Here is an 11,716-nt window from a genome sequence, read left to right as displayed (position 1 = left end):
ATATGTTACTATGGAAAATGTCTATTCCTTCACTTATTAGGCCCCACCCCTGATATAGAGAGCAGAGAGAAGGAAAGAGAGAGAGAGAGCAGGGAGGAGGAAAGAGAAAAGGAGGGAAGAGGAGAGAGAGCAGGAAGGAGGAAAGAGAGAGGAGGGAAGATAAGAAAGCAGGAAGGAGGAAGAGAGAGAGGGGGGGAGGATAGAGAGCAGGGAGGAGGAAAGAGAGAGAGGAGGGAAGAGGAGAGAGAGCAGGGAGGAGGAAGAGAGAGAGGGGGGAGGATAGAGAGCAGGGAGGAGGAAAGAGAGAGAGAGGAGGGAAGAGGATAGAGAGCAGGGAGGAGGAGGAGAGAGGGGGGAGGATAGAGAGCAGGGAGGAGGAAAGAGAGAGAGAGGAGGGAAGAGGATAGAGAGCAGGGGGGAGGATAGAGAGCAGGGAGGAGAGAGGGGGGAGGATAGAGAACAGGGAGGAGGGAAGAGAGAGAGAGGAGGGAAGAGGATAGAGAGCAGGGAGGAGGAGGAGAGAGGGGGGAGGATAGAGAACAGGGAGGAGGGAAGAGAGGGGAAGGGGAGGAGACAGAAAGCGGGGAGGAGGAAAGAGGATAGAGAGCAGGGAGGAGGAAAGAGAGAGGAGGGAAGAGGAGAGAGAGCAAGTAGGAGGAAAGAGAGAGAGGAGGGAAGAGGACAGACAGCAGAGAGGAGGGAAGAGAGGAGGGAAAAGGAGAGAGAGCAGGGAGGAGGAAAGAGGGGAGGAGGAAAGAGGGGGGAGGATAGAGAGCAGGGAGGAGGAAAGAGAGGGGGGAGGATAGAGAGCAGGGAGGAGGAAAGAGAGAGAGGGGGAGGATAAAGAGCGGGATGAGGGAAGAGAGAGAGGAGGGAAGAAGATAGAGAGCAGGGAGGAGGAAAAAGTATAGAGAGCAGGGAGGAGGAAAGAGAGAGAGGAGGGAAGAGGATGGCGAGCAGGGAGGATGAAAGAGAGAGAAGGGAAGAGAATACAGAGCAGGAAGGAGAAAAAGAGAGGGGGATAGAGAGCACAAGGGAGGAGGAAAGAGAGAGAAGGAAGGATAGAGAGTAAGGACGAGGAAAGAGATGGGAAGGATAGAGAGCAGGGAGGAGGAAAGAGAGAGGAGGGAAGAGGATAGAGAGCAGGGAGGAGGAAAGAGAGAGAGGGAAGAGGATAGAGAGCAGGGAGGAGGAAAGAGAAAGGAGGGAAGTGGATAGAGAGCAGGGAGGAGGAAAGAGAGATGAGGGAAGTGGATAGAGAGCAGGGAGGAGGAAAGAGAGAGAGGGGGAGAGGATAGAGAGCAGGGAGGAGGAAATAGAGAGAATGGAAGAGAATACAGAGCAGGGAGGAGAAAAAAGAGAGGGGGATAGAGAGCACAAGGGAGGAGGAAAGAGAGAGGGGGAGAAGATAAAGAGGGGGATACTAGAAAAAGAGAGCAGGGAGGAGGAAAGCGAGGGGGAGGATAGAGAGCAGGGAGGAGGAAAGAGAGGGGAAGATAGAGAGCAGGGAGGAGGAAAGAGAGAGGGGGAGGATAGAGAGCAGAGAGGAGGAAAGAGAGAGAGAGGAGGGAAGTGGAGAGAGAACAGGGAGGAGGAAAGAGAGAGGGTGAGAGGATAGAGAGCAAGGAGGAGGAAAGAGAGGAAGGAAGTGGATAGAGAGCAGGGAGGAGGAAAGAGAGAGAAAGTAAGAGGATAGAGATCAAGGAGGAGGAAAGAGAGAGGGGGAGGATAGAGAGCAGGGAGGAGGAAAGAGAGAGAAAGTAAGAGGATAGAGATCAAGGAGGAGGAAAGAGAGAGGGGGAGGATAGAGAGCAGGGAGGAGGAAAGAGAGATGAGGAGGATAGAGAGCAAGGAGGAGGAAAGAGAGAGAGGAGGGAAGAGGATGGCGAGCAGGGAGGAGAAAAGAGAGAGGGGGGGTATAGAGAGCATGGAGGGGGAAAAATGTAGATGTAGAATAGAAGAGGAGGGAGGAGCAGCCGCAGAGAGAAATAGAGAGGACAGAAAGAATGGAGGAGAAGGAGGGGCATAAGAGAGAGGAGATTGAAAAAAGAGAGAAGGATAATGGGGAGAGAAGGCAGGAAAGAGAGAGGGGAGGAGAAGGTATGGAAGGAGGAGGATTAGCTGCAGAGAGAGAGAATAGAGAGTGGGGAAGAGGAGGGAGGAAAGAGAGAGGAGGAGGGAGGAAAGAGAGAGGAGGAGGGAGGAAAGAGAGAGGAGGAGGGAGGAAAGAGAGAGGAGGAAGGAAGTGGAGCAGCTGTAGAGAGGATAAGATATAAAGAGAAGGGAGGAGGAGGAGGAGGAGGAGGAAAGAAAGGAGGAGGTTCCGCTGCAAAGAGAGAATAGAGAGTGGGGAAGAGGAGGGAGGAAAGAGAGAGAAGGGAGGAGCAGCTGCAGAGAGAGAATAGAGAGTGGGGAAGAGGAGGGAGGAAAGAGAGAGAAGGGAGGAGCAGCTGCAGAGAGAGAATAGAGAGTGGGGAAGAGGAGGGAGGAAAGAGAGAGAAGGAAGGAGCAGCTGCAGAGAGAGCTGATAAGGAATAAAGAGAAGGGAGGAGGAGGGAGGGAAGAGAGAGTGAGAAGGAGTGTTGTAAGAGAGACAGGAGAGACGGAAGTAGGGAGGAGGAGGGAAGAGAGTTGTTCTATTGATTATATTTGTTATACCCCAGGACATATAACTATTGGTGCCTGTTGGGTTATGACTGGGATCGGTAGGTTTTATGTATTCTAATCTGATGGGGCCTAAACATGGAGACTTAGCCCACGGCTTCTCAGTCCATATGGCCTCTCATGTTCCGATTTATTGAGGCCGGCCTCCTCATCCTAAGTATTTTTATGCCTCAAAGAAAGATTTCCATGAGAAAAGTCTCTTCTTATTGTGTCTTGTTGTCTCTTCCTGTGTTCTTCTCCAGATGGCCATTGCTTTTGCACCAGATGTCTCGCTTTGACTGAGGATCTCCTGATGTTCGGCTCTTGTAACACAGCTGATAAATCCATCATCATATTGTGAGTTGGGATTTCTCCGCTGATAGCTTCTCCATGTGTGGCCAAGAAAACCGTATGGAAAGATGTGTTGCAATCATTTCCAGGGATCGGATCTTCTTAGTGCTTCACACCAGATATTTGCTGCTTTCTGGAGTGTGGGAAATCCCGCTGTCCTGTATATATAGACGCAAACCCAACGAAGGTCCAGACTGGGGCCACCGAGAGCCCCAGTACTCTATCTTTGTAGTGATGCTTCTAGGCCTCTCCGCAGGAGGGCAGTGTCAGGGCCCCCTCCTCACCATGCTTCATACTTTCCATTGGACCAGCCCACTGATCTTTGTCCTCAATAGCCCACACTCCAGGCCCATAGTCTTGGCCATTCTGCAGGCCGCTATACCAGGTCACGGATAAATACAATGTGGGAGTGCAGAGGGCCAGAGATGCTGCACATATGGGCCTAGATACTGTAGGGGACACATTGGAGCCTAGATACTGTATGGGAGTACTGAGGGACAAGATACTGCATGGGGCATTCTGCTCATCAGGCTGCGGGCTTTGAAGTCTGCGACGCTCCTAGCTGTTCCTGCCCGGGTGCTGGGAAAAGATGGATCCAGTCCTGACAAACTAGAAGAAGTTTCCCAGGGCTGAATCCATCTTATCCCAGTACCCACGGCACGGAGCAGAGGAGACTTTAAAGCCTGCAGCTTGATGAGCAGAATACAGATAGGAACTAAGCGATTTACTTTGTTCCTACTGTAGATACTTTATGGGAGCAGAGGGGTGTAGGTACTGCATAGGAGCGCAGATGGACCTAAATACTGTACGGGAGCACAGAGGGACCTAGATACTGTATGGGGGCACAGAGACTAGATACTGTATGAAGGCACAGAGGGACTAGATACTGTATGGGGGCACAGAGAGACTAGATACTGTATGAAGGCACAGAGGGTCTAGATACTGTATGGGGGCACAGAGAGACTAGATACTGTATGAAGGCATAGAGAGACTAGATACTGTATGAAGGCACAGAGGGACTAGATACTGTATGGGGGCACAGAGAGACTAGATACTGTACTGTATGAAGGCACAGAGTGACTAGATACTGTATGGGGGAACAGAGAGACTAGATACTGTATGGGGGCACAGAGAGACTAGATACTGTATGAAGGCACAGAGTGACTAGATACTGTATGGGGGCACAGAGAGACTAGATACTGTATGAAGGCATAGAGAGACTAGATACTGTATGAAGGCACAGAGGGACTAGATACTGTATGGGGGCACAGAGAGACTAGATACTGTATGAAGGCACAGAGTGACTAGATACTGTATGGGGGCACAGAGAGACTAGATACTGTATGGGGGCACAGAGAGACTAGATACTGTATGAAGGCACAGAGGGACTAGATACTGTATGGGAGCAGAGGGGTGTAGGTACTGCATAGGAGCGCAGATGGACCTAAATACTGTATGGGAGCACAGAGGGACCTAGATACTGTATGGGGGCACAGAGAGACTAGATACTGTATGGGAGTACAGAGAGACTAGATACTGTATGGGAGCAAAGAGGGAACTAGATACTGTAAGGGGGCACAGAGAGACTAGATACTGTATGGGAGCACAGAGAGACTAGATACTGTATGGGAGTACAGAGAGACTAGATACTGTATGGGAGCAAAGAGGGAACTAGATATTGTAAGGGGGCACAGAGAGTCTAGATACTGTATGGGAGTACAGAGAGACTAGATACTGTGTGGGAGCACAGAGAGACTAGATACTGTATGGGAGCACAGAGAGACTAGATACTGTATGGGAGCACAGAGAGACTAGATACTATATGGGAACACAGAGAGACTAGATACTATATGGGAGCACAGAGAGACTAGATACTATATGGGAGCACAGAGAGACTAGATACTATATGGGAGCACAGAGAGACTAGATACTGTATAGGGGCACAGAGAGACTAGATACTGTATAGGGGCACAGAGAGTCTAGATACTGTATGGGAGCACAGAAAGACTAGATACTGTATGGGGGCACAGAGAGACTAGATACTGTATGAAGGCACAGAGTGACTAGATACTGTATGGGGGCACAGAGAGACTAGATACTGTATGAAGGCATAGAGAGACTAGATACTGTATGGGGGCACAGAGAGACTAGATACTGTATGGGGGCACAGAGAGACTAGATACTGTATGAAGGCACAGAGTGACTAGATACTGTATGAAGGCACAGAGTGACTAGATACTGTATGGGGGCACAGAGAGACTATATACTGTATGGGAGCACAGAGACTAGACAATGTATGGGGGCACAGAGAGACTAGATACTGTATGAAGGCATAGAGAGACTAGATACTGTATGGGGGCACAGAGAGACTAGATACTGTATGAAGGCACAGAGTGACTAGATACTGTATGAAGGCACAGAGTGACTAGATACTGTATGGGGGCACAGAGAGACTAGATACTGTATGGGAGCACAGAGACTAGACAATGTATGGGGGCACAGAGAGACTAGATACTGTATGGGGGCACAGAGGGACCTAGATACTGTATGGGAGTACAGAGAGACTAGATAATGTATGGGAGCATAGAGAGACTAGATACTGTACGGTGGCACAGAGGGACCTAGATACTGTTTGGCTGCACAGAGAGACTAGATACTGTATGGGGGCACAGAGAGACTAGATACTGTATGAAGGCACAGAGTGACTAGATACTGTATGAAGGCACAGAGTGACTAGATACTGTATGGGGGCACAGAGAGACTAGATACTGTATGGGAGCACAGAGACTAGACAATGTATGGGGGCACAGAGAGACTAGATACTGTATGGGGGCACAGAGGGACCTAGATACTGTATGGGAGTACAGAGAGACTAGATAATGTATGGGAGCATAGAGAGACTAGATACTGTACGGTGGCACAGAGGGACCTAGATACCGTATGGGGACACAGAGGGTCTAGATACTGTATGGGATCACAGAGAGACTACATACCGTATGGGGGAACAGAGAGACCTAGATACCGTATGGGAGCACAGAGAGACTAGATACTATATGAGAGCACAGAGAGACTAGTTACTTTATGGGGGCACAGAGACTAGATACTGTATGGCTGCACAGAGAGACTAGACAATGTATGGGGGCACAGAGAGACTAGATACTCTATGGGAGCACAGAGAGACTAGATACTGTATGGGGGCACAGAGAGACTAGATACTGTAAGGCTGCACGGAGAGACTAGACAATGTATGGGGGCACAGAGAGACTAGATACTCTATGGGAGCACAGAGAGACTAGATACTGTATGGGGGCACACAGAGACTAGATACTGTATGGGGGCACAGAGAAACTAGATACCGTATGGGGGCACAGGGAGACTAGATACTGTATGGGGGCACAGAGGGTCTAGATACCGTATGGGGGCACAGAGAGACTAGATACCGTATGGGGGCACAGAGAGACTAGATACTGTATGGGGGCACAGAGAGACTAGATACCGTATGGGGGCACAGAGAGACTAGATACTGTATGGGGGCACAGAGGGTCTAGATACTGTATGGGGGCACAGAGAGTCTAGATACTGTATGGGAGCACAGAGAGACTAGATACCGTATGGAAGCACAGAGAGTCTACATACTGTATGGAAGCACAGAGAGACTAGATACCATATGGGGGCACAGGGGGGCTAGATACTGTACGGGAGCACAGAGAGACTAGATACTGTATGGGGGCACAGAGTGACCTAGATACCGTATGGGAGCACAGAGAGACTAGATACCGGATGGGGGCACAGGAGGGCTAAATACTGTACGAGAGCACAGAGAGACTAGATACTGTATGGGGGCACAGAGGGGCCTAGATACCGTATGGGAGCACAGAGAGACTAGATACTGTATGGGGGCACAGAGAGACTAGATACCGTATGGAAGCACAGAGAGTCTACATACTGTATGGAAGCACAGAGAGACTAGATACCATATGGGGGCACAGGGGGGCTAGATACTGTACGGGAGCACAGAGAGACTAGATACTGTATGGGGGCACAGAGTGACCTAGATACCGTATGGGAGCACAGAGAGACTAGATACCGTATGGGGGCACAGAGGGTCTAGATACTGTATGGGGGCACAGAGAGACTAGATACCGTATGGGGGCACAGAGAGACTAGATACTGTATGGGGGCACAGAGAGACTAGATACTGTATGGGGGCACAGAGAGACTAGATACTGTATGGGGACACAGAGGGAGTAGATACTGTATAGGAGCACAGAAAGACTAGATACTGTATGGGGGCACAGAGAGTCTAGATAATGTATGGGAGCACAGAGAAACTAGATACCGTATGGGGGGCACAGAGGGGCTACATACTGTACAGGAGCTCAGAGAGACTAGATACCGTATGGGGGTACAGAGGGACCTAGATACTATACGGGGCACAGAGAGACTAGATATTGTATGGGAGCACAGAGAGACTAGATATTGTATGGGGCAAAGAGGGACCTACATACTTTATGGGGGCAGAGAGAGACTAGATACTGTATGGGGGCACAGAGGGACCTACATACTGTATGGGGGCACAGAGAGACTAGATACCGTATGGGAGCACAGAGGGGCTACATACTGTATGGGGGCACAGAGAGACTAGATACCGTATGGGAGCACAGAGAGACTGGATACTGTATGGGGGCACAGAGGGTCTAGATACCATATGGGGCACAGAGAGACTACATACTTTATGGGGGCAGAGAGAGACTAGATACTGTATGGGGGCAGAGAGAGACTAGATACTGTATGGGGGCACAGAGGGACCTACATACTGTATGGGGGCACAGAGAGACTAGATACTGTATGGGAGCACAGAGAGACTAGATACTGTATGGGGGCACAGAGGGACCTACATACTGTATGGGGGCACAGAGAGACTAGATACTGTATGGGGGCACAGAAAGACTAGATATTGTATGGGGCAAAGAGAGACCTACATACTGAATGGGAGCACAGAAAGACTAGATACAGTATGGGAGGAAGGATGGATGCAAACTCTGCAGGTGGGCCCTGCTATCCAGAGTCCTCAAATCCCTACTTTCATACTTTCATAACAAGTTATGGAGTTACTGTGCCTCCTGACCACATGTGTTACATTTTCCGGATTGCTGGACCAAGCTGAACGTCCTCCTGCATCCCACTCCTCTCTGTGACCCCGGGGTAGATACACAGAACAAGTAGTGGGTAGAGAAGCCATGTTTGGTCTCTATACGTCCCGGGGGCCGAGCCGGATCAGATGGTCCCAGAACCGTCTCCCTATGACCCTGTGTTGCAAAGCTATGACCCCTCTTAGGTTTGTATGGGTTTTGCTTTCAGTCCAAGGGTCTTGGGACCCACCCTCAGGCTGGAAAGGGGGTGAATCTGGAAGGTGTATGTACTGGGGGCTCGGCAGCGGGTGGTGTTCTTTATACAAGGGGGGTCCAGGAAACGCTTAGCAGCCCCCGCCTCCTATGTGCTCACCCTCCAGCAAAGTCCGTAATGGTAACTGGTTTGTATCACGGCCGGTCTTTGCATCTGACCATTGTCTGTTACCGTGTACATAAGGCAATTACATATCCAATTTAATCTTGGGTTGTTCTTCTATCTTGGATCCACATGTCCGTGACGCTACAGGGGTGGCTGCCGGCCTGATATAATATTAGGTGCTGGTGGCAGTACTAGTATCCTTCCTGTGCCCTACAAGACCCTCATGGAGTGAGGGAGGTAGGGGTATCCTGGAATATCCCAGCCAGGGTTATATTAAGGACAAATTCTGTGCAAATTCTGTAGTGTGAACGGACTCTAAGTTGGAATAATGGAACGGGAGATAAAAGCGTCCGTGTGTAGAGGATAGGAGCTCTATAAAAATGTTATAGAACAGCGACACCTGCTGGCAGGAACCAGGTTATGTATATTCACTGCAGATTATGTATATAGAGCGCCCCCCGATGGTGACAATGCTATCACAGGCTATACTGTATATACTCTATATCTGATGTATATACTGTATATCTAATGAATATAGTGTATCTAATGTATATCTGATGTATATACTGTATATCTAATGTATATCTGATGTATATACTGTATATCTAATGCATATACTGTATATCTGACGTATATACTGTTTATCTAATGTATATCTGATGTATATACTGTATCTAATGTACATCTGATGTATATACTGTATATCTAATGTATATCTAATGTATATACTGTATCTAATGTATATCTGATGTATATACTGTATCTAATGTATATCTGATGTATATACTGTATATCTAATGTACATCTAATGTATATACTGTATCTAATGTACATCTAATGTATATACTATATATCTAATATATATCTGATGTATATACTCTATATCTAATGTACATCTGATTTATATACTGTATATCTGATGTATACCTAATGTATATACTGTATATCTAATGTATATCTGATGTACACTACCGTTCAAAAGTTTGGGGTCACATTGAAATGTCCTTATTTTTGAAGGAAAAGCACTGTACTTTTCAATGAAGATAACTTTAAACTAGTCCTAACTTTAAACCAATCCACTCTATACATTGCTAATGTGGTAACTGACTATTCTAGCTGCAAATGTCTGGTTTTTGGTGCAATATCTACATAGGTGTATAGAGGCCCATTTCCAGCAACTATCACTCCAGTCTTCTAATGGTACAATGTGTTTGCTCATTGGCTCAGAAGGCTAATTGATGATAAGAAAACCCTTGTGCAATCATGTTCACACATCTGAAAACAGTCTAGCTCGTTACAGAAGCTACAAAACTGACCTTCCTTTGAGCATATTGTGTTTCTGGAGCATCACATTTGTGGGGTCAATTAAACGCTCAAAATGGCCAGAAAAAGAGAAGTTTCATCTGAAACTCGACAGTCTATTCTTGTTCTTAGAAATGAAGGCTATTCCATGCCAGAAATTGCTAAGAAATTGAAGATTTCCTACAACGGTGTGTACTACTCCCTTCAGAGGACAGCACAAACAGGCTCTAACCAGAGTAGAAAAAGAAGTGGGAGGCGGCATTGCACAACTAAGCAAGAAGATAAGCACATTAGAGTCTCTAGTTTGAGAAACAGACGCCTCACAGGTCCCCAACTGGCATCTTCATTACATAGTACCCGCAAAACACCAGTGTCACCATCTACAGTGAAGAGGAGGCTGCCGGATTTTGGGCTTCAGGGCAGAGTGGCAAAGAAAAAGCCATATCTGAGACTGGCCAATAAAAGAAAAAGATTAAGATGGGCAAAAGAACACAGAGATTGGACAGAGGAAGACTGGAAAAAAGTGTTGTGGACGATGGATGAATCCAAGTTTGAGGTGTTTGGATGACAAAGAAGAAGGTTTGTGAGACGCAGAAGAAATGAGAAGATGCTGGAAGAATGCCTGACGCCATCTGTTATACATGGTGGAGGTCATGTGATGGTCTGGGGTTGGTGCTGGTAAGGTGGGAGATTTGTACAGGGTAAAAGGGATTGTGAATAAGGAAGGCCATCACTCTGCACCGCCATGCCATACCCAGTGGGCAGCGCTTGGTTGGAGCCAATTTCATCCTACAACAGGACAATGACCCTAAACACACCTCCAAATTGTGCAAGAACTATTTCCAGCAGAAGCAGCAGCTGGTATTCTATCATAGGTAATGGAGCGGCCAGCGCAGTCACCAGATCACCACCCCATTGTGGGAGCAGCTGGACCGTATGGTACGCCAGAAGTGCCCATCCAACCAATCCAACTTGTGGGAGCTGCTTCTAGAAGCGTGGGGGGCAATTTCTCCAGCTAAGGGCCCTATTCCACCGGACGATTATTGTTTGCATAATAACGATTAACGATCTCAAACAACCGCTATTGCGAAAGACCTGAAAACGTTCACTCATTTCCATGGAACGATAATCGTTACTTATGATCGTAATTGCGATCGTTTTTTGTTCGCTATTTATTTGCTATTGCGTTCGTATCTATTGCGAACGACCGAACGATGTCCTATTCAATGCGAACGATTTGCAAACGTTTTGCGAACGAGCAACGATAAAAATAGGTCCAGGTCTTATAAAGCGATCAACGATTTCTCGTTCAGTCGTTAATCGTTAACTGCATTTCCACCAAACGATTATCGTTTAGATTCGAACGATTTAACGATAATCTGAACAATTATCGTCAGGTGGAATAGGGCCCTAACCTCAATTTATAGATTAATAGCTCGAATGCCAAAGGTGTGCAATGCTGGAATTGGTGCAAAAGGAGGATTCTGGGACGGAAGCAAAGTGTGATGGAAGAACAATGTTATTTCACATACAAATCATTATTTCTAACCTTGTCAATGTCTGATGTATATACTGTATATCTAAGGTATATCTGATGTATATACTGTATAGCTAAGGTATATCTGATGTATATACTGTATATCTAATGTAAAATGACATAGTGCATAGGTTTTATATAGCTGATGGAGCTCCCCCTGCTGGTAACTACATAATAGTGCTTCAGAACAAAGCTTCTCTACAACCATGCACAGAAAGCCATGGGCCCAAAAAGTTCCACTCAACCCAAGAGAGTCCCCAAACATCTGTGGCTTCTATTATTTGGAGCATCTTTGACCTGATAGTGATGGTGCCCTCTGTCTGCCACGTCCAGGTACTGCAGCCCCTTTCAGCTTTGGGAACATTCGGCACT

The sequence above is a fragment of the Dendropsophus ebraccatus genome, chromosome 8 (assembly GCF_027789765.1).
Source record: "Dendropsophus ebraccatus isolate aDenEbr1 chromosome 8, aDenEbr1.pat, whole genome shotgun sequence".
Classification (NCBI taxonomy): domain Eukaryota; kingdom Metazoa; phylum Chordata; class Amphibia; order Anura; family Hylidae; genus Dendropsophus; species Dendropsophus ebraccatus.
This window is presented reverse-complemented; position numbering follows the sequence as displayed.